Source organism: Ambystoma mexicanum, chromosome 6q (genome assembly GCF_040938575.1).
Source record: "Ambystoma mexicanum isolate Mex_15411 chromosome 6q, UKY_AmexF1_1, whole genome shotgun sequence".
Classification (NCBI taxonomy): Eukaryota; Metazoa; Chordata; class Amphibia; order Caudata; family Ambystomatidae; genus Ambystoma; species Ambystoma mexicanum.
Window position 1 is genome coordinate 134,971,430 of NC_090937.1, and position 18,864 is coordinate 134,990,293.

Sequence of the window (18,864 nt, forward strand, 5' to 3'; positions counted from 1 at the left end):
CAACCACCCCACCATGTCCCGGGTGCCTGCAAGGTCAAACTCACACAGGCCCCTGAGACCCTGGTGGGGAAGGAGGTTCAGGGATAAGCAGTCGGGACAGGTGTTGACACACTGGATGACTGGAATGAGTGGCAGGAGAGGGGAGGAGGAATGACACATGAAACTAGGGAATGCACGAAAATGTACTACCTGCATGAACACATACAGAATCCAAACTAACTTGGACATCATTGTCATGGCCTTCTGTAGTCCAGGCTCAGGAATGGTACGAACCAACCACCCCCTCTAGGGTTTTGGCGCCTGCAAGTTCGGGGCTTACACAGGCATCCGCAACCCCTTTGGGGAAAGAGGGTCAGGGAACGTTGCTTGGATAGGTACGGGAAGCAGGAACACTGGGTAGAGGGTACAGGGTTCAAAATTGCATAGGATCACGGGTGATTAGGGAGAAAAAACATACCAAATTGAACCACACATACATCCATGCATTAGTACACTCCCCAGCAAGCCTATGCAGAGCAGTTCGAAAGAAAAACAATAAGACACTTAGCTCTGGTTTTGAGTGCTGGCCTCCTGCCTGCGCACTCTCAGGTCCGGTTACAGGAGCACTGCAATGCTGCAAACAGAGCCACAGTCAACAACCTGTACGTGCCAATTACACAAAAACACAACACCAAACATGCCCCATAGCAACAAACTACTCTACAAACAGACAATCTGGTGTAGATGCTTCATACCCATATATAACATCACCCCTGTGACTGGTCATACACAGTCAATGCAGTAAGTCAGCCGCTGGTGGGTGCGTGGCAAATGGAACACCAATGTGTCACAATGCACACAACATGCAATGTTCCCTGGGTAAGCAGACAGACCCATATATCAAGCCATGACGTCAGAGCAAGTTGCGTACCACCATGACCGAAACAAAGTTGGCAGTGCATTTATCATAAAGTACATGGAAAAGACATGCACTGCACCCGAGTATGTCCCTTGCTGTATGTCCCTGTGAGCTGCCCCTTTCCATGTCTCGGAAGGCTACATGGTTGATACAAGTGCCTCAATGGACCTTGGTGTACCGGAGGGTATGTGCCACTGCCCCTGCATGTGTCCCAGACAACCCTACTATCAACAGCCATCAGTCCACCAACACATCTGAGCTGCATTGTGTGCTTCAACACCAATATTCGTCTAAGCTCACCCTCAGTGCTCTGACTAAGCCTGCATGTGCAACTCGCCTGGTGCAAGCTTTGCTGTGTTGTGGCCCCTCTGTGCTGCTCACCTTGCCTGGAGTTCCTTGGAACATGTCAGCAGTTCTAGGATGTGGGTCTGCAATCCCTGTGCCTCTGCTTGTGCACACATGTGCATGTGGGCACCAACAAACGGGTCCAGAATTCTGTCGTCCAATGGGCCATGTCTGCTGGCAAAGGTGCTCTGGAGGCTCATCCCCCTGCAGAAAGGGCATGAAACACATGATTAATGCTTCAAAGTCATCTGTGTGTGTCTCATCAGGCATCTCATTACTTGACCATGTCAGAGAGTCACATCACAAATCACACCATCAGTCCGTCTTTCACATCCAAAGTGTGGAACACTATCTACAGCATGAATTGCAACAAGCACGTGTACAGGAAAGATATGAAACATACTACACGATGCATAGCAATCAATGTACACATTAATCATGACTCATCCCATCTAGCAAAAGCTGAACAGTGGATAATAACACCAAAATCATCCCCACTAGGGGTGTCAACACAAGTCACAAAGCACCAGACATGCCACAGATATGACAGTCCAAAGCCCTTGTGTAATATTCTGTAACACCGAACCATCCTTGCGAGCCCATGGAGAAGGGAGGCAGGAGTGGCATATGTGATTCAAGGACCCCAAGCAGCAAACACATACACAAGACAAGCCTGAAGGGCCCAGCTGGAACAGACAGTGGATGCCTTCAAAAGCCACAAAGCACTGCTCCGTCACATGAAAGCACAGTAGACTAGCAATTTTAAACTAAATCAACTATTAACTAATTACACTAACAATGGAAAACCTACATTACCTAATTAAACTAACTATCAAACAGAAACTTAACTAACTAAACTAAAAGAAAAATCAAAAATGGCCACATAAGACCCGGGGGGGAGGGGAGGCACCCAGGACGGGGGAGGTACAGGGTGCTGCTCAACATCCACATGCGATGATGCTGAGCCAAAAAAAAAACCTCCATGGGCTCAACGCCTGCACAGCCCGACCTATGTGGGAGATAGATGGTCGTCCGAGTCTGGCTCATCCTGGAAAGGAGGACGTGGCACAGTAGCCTGGCCACGCCTAGCCGCAGCTTGCCCCTCGTCAGCAGCAAGTCTGCCGGACGGGTGAGCCTGGTTCTGTGTGGCGATGTGACATAGGTCTGCATGCAGAACCTCACATGATACACATGCTTCCTCTTGCAAGGTAGCACGTGTAACACGGAGTTCCTCCTGCAAGGCCTGGCTGGACAACCGCTGCACCTCCCGGCAAGCCTGTATCTCAGCCGAGATGGTACGCTCAAGCTGTGCAAACCTCTCCTCTGCCTGCTGCCTCTGGGACATCATAAGGACACCCAGAGTGGATCTGAGGGAAGCATACTCCTCCCTCAGGGCATCCATGTGCGCCTCTGCGTGAGCAGCAATTGCTTGACGCAGAGACGACATTTCAGCCTGGCGTGACCTGTCTGAGGCCGCCATGCCCAGCCTGAGCGAGCGGGCCGTGGACCGTGCCACCTGTTGCTGGAGAAGCACCTGCCTAGCAGGAGGGAGCACAGATCGGGCCACACGCTCCATGCTCTCAGCGATGTTCTCCATTGCTGCCCCCTGCCATTCGGAATTGTCAGTCATGTCTTGCTCCCACTCATTATACAGCGGTTGCGCGCAGCGACCGCATTGCCGGGCTTGACCCCTGTGGGACCCAAGGACCGGGGATCCTCGCTGTATTGGCACCGCCCGCGGATGCACGACTACATGCCCCCGTCGACGTGATGTCCCAGGCACATCAGTGACTGGTGTGGAGGGTGACCCTGCGTCCCGATCCACCACGGGCGGAGGAACCAAGACTATCTGATCCCTCAGTGCAGGTGTCGCAGACAGAGGAGTGTCCACATCAGAATCACTCACCCCTGACACATGGACTTGATGCTCATCCAACTCAACATGGACGTCAGAGACGTCATCAAGGCTGGACTCATAGGCAGCCAGAGACAAGATGGACTGCAGCACTTGGGGGTTTTTGTGGCCTAACACCCCACGACCCCCAATAGTGCCGGGTTGATGTGGTGTTACCAACCCTGTGTCTGGCATGACAACACCATCCTCCGCCTCCATTGCGTCATCACCTGGAAAATAGAGAGAAAAAAGGTCACTACACATGTCAGAAGAATACACACCGACAGCAAACGCATCCGGCAGACATGTGACACACAACATATAACCTGGCATGCTTGCTGGGTCTACTTTTAATAGCTTCTGTGATCAGACCTGTTGAAAGTTGGCAGTTTCCATGGAAGTGGGTCTATGCAGTGCAGAACATGTGTACGCCACTCACTACCTACATGTACAAGCACTCCATGGTGTGTGCCAGGAAATGTGAAGGCAGTGCAATGTCAAATTCACACATAACGTGCATTGGACATTCAATGTGTACCATATCTAGAAGCCAAGCACCCCTCCACCCCAGTACCAAAGCAGGGATGCCTAGCATGGTATCAAAAGGCTGACCATACACCTGTGTATTGACAGGCAGTGTTGACTGGCATCAACAGCTTAATGTGATTCAAATTACAACACTGCAAATGATGCTGGGACAGTAGGCAGGACACCTGATGAAAACTCTGGAGGCCGCCCACGTGTGAAGAAGACACAACAAGAGTTGGACAGAGTCATTGGCCATTGAACAGGCTGAGGCCTGTGAGCCACACAGATTGCCAGAGCCTAAACATGTGTGCAACGCAGGACTGAGCCACAGTTGACATGGGAAGGCTGATGATATGGCAGGCAATGTATGTAACCAAGGACTTATATTATAGTGATCATCCAGTCAAGGACACATAGGGGCATGCGTGCAATGCACATGGAGCATGAATGGGCTCTCATGTCCCTGCGGGACATCTGACCCATGCACAGTACAAGTGAGATACCCTGCATCGAGTACTAAGGCTGTACCACACGGCATATGTCTGGCAGATTCTACGCTGGAAGTTAGCATCTACACAGGACACATGAACAAGAAACTACACATTGGCAAGATTGAAGCAGACCAGTGCAAAGGTGGAACTGGGGTGCAGAGTGGCGGACGAGGGGCATGGGAGCATGCCTACATGGAGTCCCGCATGCAGGCAGAGGAGACATGCATGACGGAAGCATTGCATTTCTTACACATCAGAACCATGTACACGTCACATGTAGCAGCAATCATGCACAACACATCCCACAAGTGAAACACACACGTCCTCAACAAACACGCATCAACACTCACTGGACTGCGCATCAAAGTCCAGCATCTCTCCCACTCCTTCGACCAATTCAGGTGGTACGAACTCCGCAACGAGAGCCTCATGCGGAGTGAGCTCTTCCGCCTCTGGTGCAGGCCCACCGCCAGTCACCAGAGTCAAGTTGTAATTAGAGGCATGCTTAGCCTTAGTGCTGCGCTTGATGTCATTCCAACGCTTTTTGCACTCTTGCGCCGTGCGCACCTCATGGCCGAATGAAATGACATGTTCCGCAACATGCTTCCAGTGGGTGTCACATTGGGCAGCCGTAGTCTGACTATTGGCACCCACTAGCATGTCACAGCTGTGGCCCCGCACGTAGTCCACGAGGAAGTCCAGTTCATGCTTACAGAAAGGCTTCTTCCTCGACATGCAGGAGGTCGTGGCTGTGTGGGGGGTCCCAGCCTGTGCTGCAGGTACAACCTTCCTCCTCTTGGACTGTGGCGCAGACCCTGGCTGGCTAATGCCGCCCTGACCAGTATGGCCAGTGGGTTCGGTGGATTGAGCCAAGGGAGTGGCAGGTGGAGGGATGACCAAAGGCCTGACTTGTGTCAGTGGCAGCTGGGTGCCCACTAATGGACCCTGCGCAGCAACATCAGCTGTGGCAGGGTCATTGACCGCAACAGTCCTGGTTGGCAGACTCACAACCGGGTGCTGTTGGGTGCATCTGCCCCTGCACTTGCCAACACCCGGCTGTTCGGGGCAGCAGATGACATGACTGCCCCAGGGACACGTGTCTTGGTCTGAGCAGCCCGGCCTGCCCCTATGGTTTCCCCCCTGGCCTGTTGGAGATCTACCAAGGGCTCTTCAAGTGCCAACGCAGCCTGCGCTGGCAGACCCTGAGCCTGGGTGGCGGTGTCCACAGCTGCACCTGCAGCTACCACTACCCTTGGGCCCATGGCAGTTGACGGAACGGACTGCCGGGTCAAACGCCAGGTCAAACGGGCACCAGTGGCAGATGCAGGAGCTGCATCCCCCGGAACCAAAGGGGGTGATGGCATGACTGCACCGACACATGGCACAACATTGTGCTCAAGTGGCGCACCCCTGCCTCTTCCCCCTCTGTGGCCGCCCTGGACACCCTGGAGTCCCCCTACTCCCTGGTCACCACGGCAACGTCCCCGACCACGCCCGCCACGAGGAGGACGCCCAGCTGAGGCGCCCCTCACCTTTGGTGGCCTCCCAACCATGGCACTGATGTAGAAGTGCTGGCACAGATGGAGTGGTGCCAATGGGAGGTGTACACCACAATCGACCTGGGCAATTGGGGTGAAGGGGGTGGGAAGCAAGATGTTAACAGCCCCCCTGCATCTGCAAGGCTGTATGTGACCCTGGTGATGTGGTGACGGGTCACGCAACGCTCAGGCACCCCAAAACTGCAGTAAAACCGTGCACGCAACCCTGCAGCCTACGTGCGTGGATTCAACCTCCCGCAGTACGCGGTGGCACCCAGTAACACGAATAACGGGTACGTGTGGGACACGCAGGCTACTATGACATCGAAAATGGGTGCGATTCACAGGGGCACCCGCAGTGGGAAAAAGAGCATGTGCGACTCACTGTCTGACTAGCGTGATGCAGAAAAACATGCGTAGCCAATACCCCCGCCAAAAGAAGAGATACGTCCTTGATAGCTGTGAAGTTGTGATGGCGCGTGAAACAACAGGAAGCAGCAACACACGTCAGTCTCCATGAAAGGCAATTACAGCGAACTGCTGGGCCCGCTCACCTTTAACCCGTGCTGAGGGAAACGCACGTGCGCGTCACGTCACTTACGCACATGGGCCCTTTCCTCGTATTACACGCGCACATGCAGTTTTTCACGCGCGCTGAAATGCCCATGCACGCCTGTGCGCGTCAAGTCACAGGGGCGCTTGCGCTGGAGGGGCCTTCTGTCCAATGAAAATGCATATGCGTGCAGACGCGCTTACGCGCTAAGGGCCTTTCCTCGAATTACACGCTGACGTGCCGAATTTTCACGTGCCAAATCACTCCGTATCAATCTGGCCACGCGTAAGCACACGGAAGACCACGCTCCTGCCCAGAAGGCCGAACTACTGCCCCCCAGAGCCCGAGCACGCTCCCACCTGCCATCTGCTGCTGCCTGACTGCCTGCTGCCCACGTGCCCTGCCATTTGCTGCCTGCACATCAGCCAGGGGTGCTGTTGCTGTGACCACCCCTCCTGGAACCGAAGACTCCCGACTGGGATTCCATCGCTCCACAGCCCAGCCCCAGGACCCAGTTGCCCACCCACTCCTGCCTCTGGGGTTGTCATGTCGGGGCAAACACCATCTGAGACCACTGACGACCCCCGGCCAGAGAGGCACAGGGGCACCAGCTTCAGTGTCACCAAAGTTGGTGTCCTGGTGGAGCAAGTCCTGGGGCAGTATGATGCCCTCTTCGGAAGTTCCCGCGCCGACAAGGAAGGACGGACTCGGATCTGGACTGACATCGTGACTGCCATCAACGCGGAGGGGGTGGCAGTCCGTGACTTACAACATGTCAAGAAGCGCTGGGAGGACTTCAGGTCCAGGACCCTGAACAAGGCCCGGCGCCTCTTGAAGGCAGCGGATGCCAAGGGGCGCCGGGGCCACTTGTCGGAAGAACAGATGAGGGTCCTGGAACGCATATCCCCAGCGCTCCACGTCCAGGTCCTTGAGAGGCAGACCCGTCTGGAGTCGAGCGGTAAGTGTACATGCATCCTGATTGTGAGATGTGCGTGTGGTGATTTTTCAGTAGTGTGCAGGTTGCACATCAATTTGTATGGGGTCGAGTATGGATGGTTGTGTACAGGGCCGTGGGGCTAACACATGCGAGGGCTGGAATGTGTGAGACATGGATGGTGCTTGTGTGTGTAGGCTTGCATGCCAAATGCAGTTGTGTGGGCACACATGTTTGGATGAATGTGTATGTAAGTAGACATGTCTGTGATGTCACGCATGTATGTTGTTTTCAGCTGCATGTATCAGCACTGTGTACATGTGCATCTGTGTGTATTTGACAAGGGTGCAACAGTGATGCAACATGGATGCATGTGACAGCGGTATGTGGAAGCCTGATCGGCAGATGTGACATGGATGACCATCTGAACACTGCGACACTTGGCAGAGATGTACACATGCATGCAAGTGTAGTGGTGTGTGTACATGTGTGGTGCACTTCCTGTGTTGCATGTGATGTCTGGATCACCTTTGCCTGCTCATGCTGTTGTATGTGTATGGATGGTGCTGGCAATTGCGATATGGCTGTGGTATGGCTCATGTGTGCGAGTTGAAATGACATGTGTGTTGGGGATTGTGATGACATGTCTGAGGTTTGCCAATGCCACTCATGTACAACTGTCATGTGTGTATGTGTCCATTGTACAGTGCCGTGATACCTGTGTTTTATTTCTCCCTGTCTGCAGCGTCAACTGATGAAGAGGGCGGAGAAGGTGCTGTGGAGCACAGCGGCGGGGATCCCACCGCCAGCCGGAGATGCATGTTGTCATCTCGTCGGGGAGTGAGGAGTCCGGTGCCGCATCCCAGGCTGCAGCTGCCGGGGGGAGGTCCAAGAGGCGGAGGTTGGAGTTGGACTCCTCGGCAGCAGAAGGGGCAGCTGGGACCCCACAGGGCCCAACAGGGGAAGATGGCACGGAGTCATCCAGGTTGGTGGGGGGTTTGGTGGAGGAGCAGGCCGTGCAAGCAACAGAGATGGGGTCTGGAGGTAGGGATCCCACTGGTGCTAGTTGTGCAGTGTAGGACCAGGGACAGGAGGCAGCACAGGCCGCCGTGGAGGTGCCTGTGTGCAATCCTGTCCCTGATCCTGTCCCTGCATCATCTTGCACCAGCAGGGATGCCTACGTCCAGACCCGTTTTCAGGCAGGGGATGAGCTCACGTCAACTGGCCTTCCTCTGCCTGCAGACGTGGCTATCCGGGTCCGAGTTGAGTCTGTTCTGAGTGGTGTGGCGTTGCGTCAACGGGCCATGCAAGGTGACCTGCAGTCTTTTCATGAGGAGACTGCACGTCATCTCGAATGGCTCGTTGACCATGTCAGCCTGCTGGGACAGGTCACCCAGGCCGGATTCCTCCGTATGATGGGCTTGCTACGACCCCCTCCTCAACTGAACCCCCTACGCGCCAGTCGTCCTCCGTGCCATCTTCCTACCCATCAGTCACCTGGGTGCCCTGTGGAGCTGCCTCTGACGGTGCGGCCAGGCTGGTGGAGGAGGCATCCCTGCCACAGTCGGGAGTCGGACGTCCAGCAGGGGTGGCCACATCAACGACTGCACCCCAGCCGGCGGAAGATGTGCAGGCAGCAGGAGGCAGTGCACGGGCAGAGGCACAGCAGCAGCAGCAACGTGGTGGGAGCCATGAAGGCTCGGGGCCTTCAACATCGGAGGGGCAGGCATCGGCCGGAGGGCAGGAGGACCCAGGACAGAGAGTGTCTTCCGTGTGGCAGCGGTTGGGCCACGCCATAGATGCGGAGCGGCAGCGGGCGGAAGAGGCACGGCTCACAATGGTCAGGGCGGAGAACTCCATGCGCAGGGCCCTGAGGCGGGCCGAGTGCCTCGAGGCAATCCGCAGGGGTTTGGAGGTGGACACATCGACGGCCCAGCAGACCCTCGGGGCCATGGAGGAGGACCGCCTCCGGGACATTGAGCAGGAGTTCGATGATGCCCTGGCCCGGTACATCCAAAAGTGAGCCGTCAAACTAGCCCGCTGCCCTTGTACATAGTTACGTAGGTAGTGTTAGGTTTCATTTTTCTTGGGATTTATTTTGGACCTTTTGGACATTGGCCACATTTTTGTACATAGTTTATTTTATTAGTTAGTGTAGTTAGATAGGTTTCCTTTCTTTTGTTGGGATAACGGACCCTGGCTTGTTTGTACGTACATAGTTCACTGTTGGATTGTATTTTTCTTTCACATTTTAACCATGGAGCAGTGGCTTTCTTTTTTATTTCCCATTGGATTTTGTTTTGTGGACAGTGACTTTGGACACCATTACTTTGGATTTTGATTTTTGGTTTTGCTTTTTTTCATGGACATGCTTCTTTTCATTTTTGTACATTCCCATTTATGTTTCTTTATTTTTGATTCTATTTATGTTTCCTTTAATACATATTTTTTTATCAAACTTCAATGTGTAGTATCATCTCATTGGTTTCATGCATATCATGATATGGGTTTTGAGATTCACTGACACCCATTGGGTGTATGTGAGGGAAATGTGTTTGTTTCGGAACTTCATGTAATTGCCAATTATGAGTGGGTGGATGCAATACTCGGGTGGGTGTTTTGCATTTGGAAGCTGACCATAGGGACCAGGCATCTAGATTGTGATGACATGTTGGCTGGGGAACATGAGTTGGACATGGGTGGGGGCCTGCTGGCAGGTGCCCCACAGTGCTGGGGGGTGGGGGGTGGTGGGGAAGATGAGTTGGACATGGGTGGGGGCCTGCTGGCAGGTGCCCCACAGTGCTGGGGGTGGGGTGGTGGGGAACATGAGTTGGACATGGGTGGGGGCCTGGTGGAGGGTGCCCCTGCACTGCTGGGGGGTGGGGGGGTGGGGAACATGAGTTGGACATGGGTGGGGGCCTGCTGGCAGGTGCCCCACAGTGCTGGGGGTGGGGTGGTGGGGAACATGAGTTGGACATGGGTGGGGGCCTGGTGGAGGGTGCCCCTGCACTGCTGGGGGGGTGGGGAACATGAGTTGGACATGGGTGGGGGCCTGGTGGAGGGTGCCCCTGCACTGCTGGGGGGTGGGGGGGTGGGGAGCATGAGTTGGACATGGGTGGGGGCCTGCTGGCAGGTGCCCCACAGTGCTGGGGGGTGGGGGGGTGGGGAACATGAGTTGGACATGGGTGGGGGCCTGGTGGAGGGTGCCCCTGCACTGCTGGGGGGTGGAGGGGGTGGGGAACATGAGTTGGACATGGGTGGGGGCCTGCTGACAGGTGCCCCACAGTGCTGGGGGGGGTGGGGAACATGAGTTGGACATGGGTGGGGGCCTGCTGGCAGGTGCCCCACAGTGCTGGGGGTGGGGGGGTCAGAGACATGGGTGGGGGCCTGCTGGCAGGTGCCCCACAGTGCTGGGGGGTGGGGGTGGTGGGGAACATGAGTTGGACATGGGTGGGGGCCTGCTGGCAGGTGCCCCACAGTGCTGGGGGGTGGGGGGGTGGGAGACGTGGGTGGGGGCCTGGTGGAGGGTGCCCCTGGTGGCTGGGGGTGCAGGGGGACATGCGTTGGTGGGCAGTAGTGCAAGTTGACATGTGGGTTGGCTGGGGGCATGGCCATGGTGGATGGGGTGCCTGCAGGACATGTGCAGGGTAGGCCCCTGTGGTGTGAGCCACCTGCAGGGGCCGTGGAGGGTGTAGAGGGAACACCTGGGAGGACCCACGCGTGCAATTCACGTGTGGTGCTCCCCGCGCACCCCTGAAATACACGTACCCTGCTGATGTTGCGTGTGGAACTTCCCGCGCACCCCTGAAATACACGTACCCTGCTGAAATCGCGTGTGGGACTTCCCGCGCACCCCTGAAATACACGTACCCTGCTGGAATCGCGTGTGGAACTTCCCGCGCACCCCTGAAATACACGTACCCTGCTGAAATCGCGTGTGGAACTTCCTGCGCACCCCTGAAATACGCGTACCCTGCTGAAATCGCGTGTGGAACTTCCCGCGCACCCCTGAAATACACATACCCTGCTGAAATTGCGTGTGGAACTTCCCGCGCACCCCTGAAATACACGTACCCTGCTGAAATCGCGTGTGGAACTTCCCGGCACCCCTGAAATACACGTACCCTGCTGAAATCGCGTGTGAAACTTCCCGCGCATCCCTGAAATACACGTACCCTGCTGAAATCGCGTGTGGAACTTCCCGCGCACCCCTGAAATACACGTACCCTGCGGCAATCGCGTGTGAAACTTCCCGCGCACCCCTGAAATACGCGTACCCTGCTCGCACGGGGCCAATCGCGTGAGGTACTTCCCGCGCACCACAGTGATACACGTAGTCCGCTTGCCGTGCTGGTACAGGGTTAGCGCAGCCCTTTGCACTGGATTGGGGATTTTGATGGCTTTTCCCTGCGCGAGAGGCGTTCTTGGGGGCGTAACTGGCGCTGCTGCAGGGTCGCTGCGCCACTGTGCGCCACGGCTGGTTTTGGTGGCTGGAATCCATGAATACGCTGCGCGCGGAAATGGATTTTAGCGCACGCGGCTGGCGCAGGGATTCGCATGCGCACACTATGTTATGTTTTAGATGGTCATACTGTGCCATTAGAGTTGGATAAGAGAGTAAAAGGTTGATTAGTTCAACTAAAGAATTCCATTTCTAAAATCGCAGGTCGAGGAGTAGTTTTGAAACTGTGCATCCATGCATGAGCAATGTTAAAGAGGAACTTGGATGTAGGAATTGGTCTAGTCAATGGAGTGATGGGAAGAGTGATTGCATTTCACACTTTTTCTCACAGTACAAATATTGAACATGTTGAAGTAAAGTTTGATTGTGTAGAAGAAACTCATTTTTTTCTTGTAGCTCTGCATGTTTCATGCTTTGTAAGTATACCTTTGTGAAGAGAGCACAATTTCCATTGTGTTCTGTATATGCAATTACTATTCATAAAACACAAGGGTTGTCTTTAGAAGCAACACTTATTGACATTGGTCAAAGTGTATTTAAAGAATGAATGTCATATCAGCTCTGTCACATGTGAAAAATATTTAAGGTTCATTTTTAATAAACGTTGATGAAAAAAAAGTGACAGCTGATATGTCTTGCATTGAATACTATAATATGTTACGTGTACTGTATGTTCCTTACCTGGACCTTATAACTGGACCTGCTAAGCATTTAGCCAGGAAACATAAGGAGTCAGTGAAACTACCTTCTAATAAAATCATGCCTCTTAAGAGTAAAAAACAACATAATCTACCAGATTTGGAGAGTTGTTCCACTATGACATACTCTTATTGCAGATTTAGTAATGAAACAGGAGTTGAATGCTATTCTAATGCAGTTTTGTATACGTTGTTTCCTATGACACAATTGATGAAAGACATACATTCCACAGCAGACCAGCAGCTATGTGTGGAAGTTTCATTTCTTAAAATATCTGTAGATGAAAAATCACACAATACACATTTGGCAATGTCAATAATGTACTTAAAATACACATGAAGATAGTCAAGAATGTTTAATGACTGTCTTCAATTTATTAGTACAGGAAACTGTTAGTATACATAGGTATGTAGGAATTTGTTATGAGTGGAAACATATGTGTCCACGATGTAAGAAATATTATGCTACTCAGGATATTTCTGAAAGATCTATATATGTTGCTATCTCTGCTCAGAACAGTGTAAATTGTTCTGATTTTCTAACTAAAGCATTCCATGAAATGCAATGCAGTGACTGTGGTTGTAATTTAGAATCAACACTGAAAAATCAGTTTTTTAAGAAGTATGGATTGATTATTTTTCAAAGATACAGTGAAGATAGTAGGACAATTAACAACACATAAGTAATGAATTTTATAAATAGTCAAGTTTCTATTAGTAAGAAAACCTTTGAGATATGTGCATTTATTTTTCATGAATGGTCATCCATTCACTGTGGACATTTCACAACACAGGTGTGTACAGAATTAGACTGACTTGTTTGTAGTGACTCTATAGTCACACATCAAGCTAGATTGCCAAAGGGTTTACATAATGCTTATATAATGTTGTTAGATCTCCAAAGTTTTAAAATATATTTTATATTCATTGTGAATACAAACATGTAAAATAAAATTTTGAAAAGGAAGAATAGGGTAATACGTGTTTCATGTAAAGTAAAAGATGGGCTGTTACTAAGATGAATTTTAAAGTTAGTACAAAATACATGTAGAGATATTATTCTTAAGATGATATACATTAGAAGAGAAAACAACATTCTGCAATCTTCTACTGTTTTATTGTGTAAAAGAGTATATATTTTAATAGGTACAGGAGTTGCCTATTAGTGGTCGGTTAAATAAATGGTTCCATGTACATAATTTTGAGTGTTAGGGAGTGTAGAAGACCATGACTGTTTACATATGAAACAAGTAAACAGTAGGATGTAGATACAAAAACAATAAAGTAGAATGTTTGTAAAAAATAATGACATCTAACTACTAATAAAAGTTTCAAGGAAGGATTTAGATCTACTGTGTTTAATTGTTCCGTGTGTAGGTGGTCAAAATAAGGACACACAATGTTTTAAAAAAGTATTCTAATTCAATTAACAAATAAAAACAGCTGACTTTCAGTGTTAGTATGTTCAATGTTTAAAGATGTTCTATTTGCAGTTGCAGTGTGGAAGTTTTGAGGAAAGTGGATGTTTTTTGGGTTTTTATAGTAGTTCATAATAAATTGTCATTAGCTTCTTAAACACGTATGTGATCAAAAAAAGGACACACACTAAATTAAAAAAGAAACATTGTAATGGCAATGTAGAAATCATTATTTTATATTAAAATTAAGTTTGATTTAATTAAAATTACAATTCCTAGTGTTTTATAAATTTCATATATGATGTGTACATTTTGAAATGACAATATTAACTTCTCATGTGTGTACTTGGTCAAACATAGGATGCACACAGATTTTACAAGAAATATGGAAATAACATTTGTAGGTTCTTAGTGTAGCTTTTGGTAAGTGTTAATACGTTTAGACACACAAACATTTGTTTTGTCCTCCGATTATTTGAAATATTGGTATGAATATACTTTAAAAAGATGTGAAGTATGAATAACCCGGACAGAGACTGCGCCAGATATTTACAGAAAATGTTTATTACTCAAAAATGGCCTTAAAAAAGATGACATGTGTTTCAGTCCTCCAAGGACCTTTTTCAAATCAGGGCTAATGGTCTTGAAGTCATCTAAATGCCCCTGTCACATAATGTGAAAATAAGACCTCCATATATTGAACGGGTTAAATCCCTGCTGTTTCCAATACAAGCGTCTGATCGCAAGTTGCTAAGAATCCTGGGATTCAATATCAAAATCTGGCGCATTCTCTGTCCGGGTTATTCATGCTTCACATTGTTTCTCAAGGGGTCTTTCACTTGGCTAAAACCTACACCTGGTGAGGCGCGACTTAATGGACTCAATGCACTGAATGAAGTTATTCTGATTTTTCTTTCATTACTATCAGATGTCGCCAAGTTAGACCAAACCATTCAAGCCAAGACTTTTTGATGAACCTACTTTTAAAAAGATGTACACTCAAAAATATTGTTACAATGTTGGCATGATGTCTGCATACATTTATTTGTAAAACTGAAGACATAGTTAGGTTATATGTCCTGGTTTCCTGGTTATGGTTGCATACATTACTCTGCAAATGTGTCAGCATGTAATATTAAATGATGTTTGTACAGTATTGTAACATATCGTCATTGTAATGAAATGCCTTTATAGGTGCCTAACTACTGGCAGTGCAATTCTATTTAGAATTTGCTGACACAAAACAAAGTTTGTAGTTACCTAAATGGTTACTGTAGTTGAGGTAATCATACAGCATTTATGTTTTTCTATACTGCACTGTAGATATCCCTTCTCTTTGAAAGTGTTATTTGTAAGGAAGGCATGGTATAAAAGTAAGACAGACACAAGTGACCACAGTTGATGGGTGTTTATTGAACTTTATCAAGGGTGTGATAAACATCTATCTAAACCTAAAACTAAGATGGGAGCAAGCTACGACCATTAAATAATAATGATGCATTCCTAGTGGTGTCTCGTCAAAATAAAGGGGCCTATACTAAAAAACCTATTGCCAATCCTTACTGCTAAGTTTCAAATAGTGTGGAATAGTGTGGAGTAATGTTCATGAAAAAAAAAGTAGTTTTCACAAAATGATAAGTCAGGATTTTCAGGCCGTTGGCCTTCATTGGCCACGTTTTCAGCACGGGACAAGGTAGTTCACTCGAGCATAGCACGCTTTTGGGCTTCTTCGGCATGAAGACATAGTTCCATTACACACATCAGGGCCTTCTATGCCCAAGTATCTTAAGTTATCAAAAGTCTCTTGATTCAGAGGGCCTGATGTATCAAAAAAAAACAAAAGTTCCTTTCCAAGTATTCAAGTAAGGCGATTCACACTTCACCCAGGATCCCCCTCAGCAAGGCTCAGATCCCTGTTCTAACACAATCTTTTCTCAGGTGACTCATGGTTCACCCCGGATCCCCATCAGTTGGGCTCAGATCCGTTTAACACAATTAGTCTCACTCATCCGGCTCGGACCAATTACAGTTTGTATTAGCTATCAATGAATTTCGCATGTGCACAGGATTTTCCTTGAACCGTTGCAGGACCACTTTGATTTCACAGTTCACAATGTTATACTCTCAGTAGGACAGAGATCTTCGATTGAGAACACACCTGGTACCGGGCCACTCTGTATATGTTATCTTTGGTTGCTTCACAATGTTCAATAACAAAGTTCAATTACTTCTTTGGTTCCAATTATACTCATATTGCTCATCACCAACGCCTTACACACAGTTCACTTTACACAAAGTTGCCACTTGCAACCTTGGTCCTAACACTCACTGGATGTGCTGACTTTACTGGCTCTGGTTTGTTGTGGGAGCCAAGGACAGGACCATGGCATAAATTGCTTCTCCCCGCTTTGGCTATCAATATGAGAGAGCCCCGTGTACCTTCAACACACAATGCACCTTTTTTCAGCTTAAATTCCTGTTCTTATGTTTCTTATCTTTGAGGGCTCGTGAAAGTAGTGCTTTTCCTCCAAAAAGGCCAAAGTCAATTTCCTCCTTGCATCTCTTTTTCGTCTTGCCGTCTTCCTCCTCATATTAAACTGCCATCTCAGAACTGCTGCTTCCTCGTGGTTTTTGCCATGCTTCGAGTGTGCTTTCGTGCTTTGCTTTTTATCTGTGTGGAAAAGTGTGATGGAAGTGATGGAAGTCAGGTGTGTGTAATTATCAGTAAGTGCCTGACCCTGCCTGACCCTTGTGTTGGGACATGTCAGGTATAAAGCTTGGATGTTAGTTCATATTCTCGCAAAGTGAACTGTCTGTGAGAAAGTGTTTGTGTCGGGAAAGGGTGGCGGGGTGAGTTCCTAGGCATTCTACCTGGTAGAATGGGGAAAATGTGTTATAAGGAAGGGGATACTGCATCTCACCCTCCGGTGTCCCACTTCCACTCTCCGAGGCCTACCCCTCATCGAGGTGATCCTCCCACACTGGTCCAACCCCAGGAACTGGAGCCAAAAGTTATGACCATGCCCTGGCCCCCCCAGATCCCCAGGGACTAGCGGATGAGACACCTTCTAGTTTCTCACATATTCTTTAAAGGTTTCTTTCAACACAATGTTTATTTTATACAATCGTTAACATTTTTATGTAACCTGTTACAGATATACTTGTCGAAAGTGAATAGAGTTTCTCTCTTGAACAAGATGTTTTTTTTTCTCTGTAGAATGGTTAATGAATGCAACATTTTATTGGTTGTGTACTAGGAATACATTCAGTTTTTACTGAGTACCATTGTGAGTCTTGTTTTAATTTTATTATGACATAGATTTAATTCTGTTTCAGAGTTACTAATATTTAAGGAAGAAGATGACACACATAAAGGTATTAGGTAAGATATTTAATTGATATGATATATATATACATAAGTGTACAATGCATATGTGAGCAAGGAGTGGAGTGATTCTATCCGCAACTACATAACCCACCTGTTAACATTGTATCCACAGTTATAAATAATCATTTTGGGGGATTTTAAAATCTCAAACTACATAAAAGAAATTACACTAGATATTGTAATGTTTTTTTGCTGTCTGTGTCCAATTTCATTTATTTTTGTTACTTAATGGATTTTCCTTAAAAGGGTCCATTTGTGGGAAGGAAAGAGGGGGTGGAACAGTGGAGGAAAACATATATGGGTGAAACATATAATAAAGGAACATTTTTGGGGTAGTTTCTTTGTTTTTATATATTTTTTTTTAAAATCCAATTATCACTTAAAAAACAACAACTAAGGACAACAGTTAATATGGTGTTGAGATATTAAAATCTCCCAATCTTTAGTTGTGGCTCTTCACGCGGCTACCCATTTGGGGCATTGTTCACACAGGAAAACTCATCACTGAGAGATTTGGTGCTTGTGAAATTGCAGAAAGTGCAGTTGACTCTGCTGATGAAGTTCTGGCTTTATTAATTGTCTGTGATGTCCCACTGGTGACTGCAGGTGCTTGAGGTGATGCTGATTTGCGTGCAGGTAATGCACGAGCACCATGCATTTTTATTTTGTGGTGCTCGTGCAATTTCCAATATGCATCATTCACCAGTGGACTCGCACCAGATGATTTATCATGATTGATGTTCCCAGGCTTTGTGACGGAACATTAGAAGGGCCATGTCTTATGGTTTCTTGCACAATCTGCAAAGTTCATCCTCTGCCTCATTTGGAACAGTGTTCTTTCCCCTTGAAGTATCACCAACTGTCTGCAGTGGTCTTCATTTCAGCTTTCTTCCTGGGTAGTTGCAGATTGGGGACCCAGGTGACAACTTCATTGCTGCTGCTGCTAACTGCGGAGGACAATGTAAATCAACAAAAATGACAACACTAAAAAGACAATGCCACAAACAATAACCAAGTTTTATAACAAAAGTAAAACAAAAAATAAACAAACTGAACCAATCACAAGACAAGGGACAAGAGAATTAGGTGAAAAGTGGGTAACAAGGAAAACAAATTGAAGGGTTAAAATGCAAAAAGTTCTTGCAGTTACTTTGATAACCTTTCACTAACAAGCACTAACAGCAATGATCAATATAAACTTATTTATTGTGGGTGGGGTGATTATTTACAGCTACACACTGCTGCGCACCCTGATTGGACACTTTGACATGCACAGATGTCCACATACGGCATGGGAATAGCCACGTCAATACATTGCAACATGTGATTTCACTGATCAATAACGCGGATAGAAGTCATGTGTATGCACGGAGCCACATCGTTTGATATTATTGTCTGGTGCATCAAGCGCGAAGATGCATAGCTGCATTGAAGGAGCTCGACATCCTATTGGGTGATTTAACAGGTGCGAATTTCATCAAACGGCATGGGCGTAGTTGCCTCAATGCACTGCATTGTGTCATTGGCTTATTTGTTGACGTAGCTAGAAGGGTACCGCAGCCCATAATCCGATTGGCTGTTAATAATAGGTGCAAAGCCGCGTTGCTGCATCAACATAGCTTTTGAAGTGATTGGGCCTTCCATTGACATGGCTACTGAAAAGTACTTGCACGGCTCCTCATTCCGTGATGTGATAATTTAGGCGCAGACACATCAT